The following is a 2,674-nucleotide window of genomic DNA, read 5'->3' on the forward strand; positions in this document are numbered from 1 at the left end:
ATTCAAGTAGGCTGAGAGGAATAAAATACAGGTAGATTCTAGAAGTTAACTAAACACTGTACCCATTCAATCAAAATTAGCCCCACGTATGTATGCAAGAGTAATTATTATAACAACCAGATCTTCTATCAACATAGAGGTTATGATTTCTGGTCTGTTGAGGGACCAAGTCAGGTCGTGACCAAGTGAGACCCTCCCTGGTGCAATCCCAGTTACCTTGGATGATTTTCGTCTCTGTCAAGTTGCTGCCTAGGTCGTCGGGCTGCTGTTCTGATTTCTGGAGCTGGGCACTGGCTTTTCCTGTGGGGCAAACCGAGCCTGGCAACTGTGGCCCTGCAGATCAGCACTCCCACTGCTGGAACTGGTGCTGCTAAAGCTGCCACTGCTGGGTCTGTCTGCAGATGAAGCTGCTGCTGCTGGACTGTCCACTGCTGCTGCCGCTGCTGCTGCTGCTGCTGTAGCTGCCACTTCTGGAACCATTGCTGCTTCTGAAGCTGCTGCTCCTGGGTCCACTGCCACTGCTTCCACTGAATCCGCTGCTGTTGGGTCTGCCGCTGCTGCTGCTCCTGGGTCTGTTGCTGTTGGGTCTGCCATTGCTGCCGCTACTGGGTCTGCTGCTGCTGGGGCCATTGTTACCAGTGCCAGAGGCGCTGATGTTGCTGCTGGACTCTGCTCCTGCTTGGGTCCTGCTGTTGGCCCAAGTTGGCATGGCTGGGTCCTGGGACAACTGCTCTGTTTGCTGGAGCTGGGCTCAGGCGGTGGGGCAGGGGAGGGAGCCACAGCTGCTCTGGATCTCTCGCTGTTCCACATGTTCTTCTACCTCGTGGTCTGGTCCTCCGTTGCTCAATGCCGCTCTCCCTTCACGTTTCCTGAGTTGCGGAGAGCTCCGGTATGAGTGGAAGCTCCCCGCCTCAGGAATTTCCTGAGGCTTGAGCCAAGCCTGCAGGCTTTCTGGTGTGCCACTGCCTCCGCCGCGTTTGGTGGAGCTGCCGGGGCCGCTTTTCCCAGCCTGTGCGGGCTCTGGATGCTCTGGATCTCTTCTACTTCTCTGCTGCTGCTTCAATTTCCTATACACCTCACTTTTTAGTAAAAGTGTGTATTTTGCTGAGTTTTTTGGTCTTTTTTCCCCCCAGGCTGTTTTGGCTTGGTACCTACGCTGCCATCTTAACTGGAAGTCCCAAGTATATCCCTTGTTAATAAAGTTAAACTCATTAATCATTTCTATTATGGCTAAACATTTTGTTTTTAAGAAATACTTCCCAATTCACAGTCACAAATAGATGCATGCATTTCCTCTAAAACTTGTTAAATTCTATTTTTACATTTAAGTTTACTTGATATAGAACTCATTGTGTGTGTCTATGTGTGTGTGGTCTGGGACTAGGTCTTGTTTCATTTATCGAGACAAGCCCAAACGACTGCCCTTTTTCATGTGAGAGAGGAAGCAAGAATAAGAGAGTGAGAGAAAGAGGAAGAGAGTGAGAAAGAAAGAATTAGCATACCAGGGCCTCTAGCTACTGTATTCAAAATCCAGGCACCTGTACCATATAGTACACAAGTGCAAACTTGCACACTTGTGTCTCCTTGTATCTAGCTTATGTGGGACTTGGAGAATCTAACATGGGTCTTTATGCTTCACAGATAAGCACCTTAACCACTGAGCAATCTCTCCAGCCCTTGTTTCATTTTTATATATGGAAAATATTCTCATAGCTCCCCACTGAACAGCAATACTATCTTAGTCATACATTTGTCAGCTTTCCATACCCATAATAGGTCTCTTCTGTTTTCTCACTGGTAACTATTACTTAAATGTATGTTAGGCACACATGCATGGATATAACGTTGGAAATTTTGTGTTTGTTTTCATTGGAAGAGCTGTGTAATTGCTCTATTTATTTATCTAGAAGTTAAGTAATTAGTCAGATCTGATGGTGCAGGCCTGGGTTAGAAAACGAGTTCAAGAGCAGGCAGGCAATTTAGGAACACCCTATCTTAAAACAGAAAGTTAAAAAAATTGCATGGGGACGCCAGAGATGGCTTAGCTGTTAAAACGCATGCCTGGAAAGCCTAAGGACCATTGTTTGATTCTCCAGGTCCCACATTAGCCAGATGCACAAGTGGGTGCAGGCATCAGGAGTTCAATGGCAGTGGAGAGAGGCCCTGGCACATCCATTCTCTCCCTCCCTCTCTCTCTCTCTCTCTCTTCCTCTCTCTTTCTGTCTCTAATAAATAAATAAAATCTTTTAAAAACTAAAAAATTGCTGGCGACATAGCTCAGTTTAGAGTGCTTATCTGGCATATGCAAGGCTCTTTGGTTAACCCTTATTAACAACAAAACAATAAAATCCTTAATTTTGTTACTTCTGTGTTTCTCTAGGTATTGATGTGTTCGATGGAAGGGTATGTAGGGTATGTCCCCATTTTCCTATTTTAAATTTGTTCATGTGCTGTTGTTAAAATACGCAGCTTCTTGTTTGAAAATAGAATTATACAAACAGTTGTGAAAATACTGTCCAAAGTCTTGAAGTTTTTTTTTTTTGTTTTTTTTTTTTTTGTAAAATTGCATACATCTGTACTATTACAGTGCAATTCCAAGTTATACCTATCTTCATTCCCTTAAATTCAGGTTACATTGTAAAGATTAGATAATTCATTGTATGGGCAAATTTAC

Source organism: Jaculus jaculus, chromosome X, assembly GCF_020740685.1.
Source record: "Jaculus jaculus isolate mJacJac1 chromosome X, mJacJac1.mat.Y.cur, whole genome shotgun sequence".
Lineage (NCBI taxonomy): Eukaryota > Metazoa > Chordata > Mammalia > Rodentia > Dipodidae > Jaculus > Jaculus jaculus.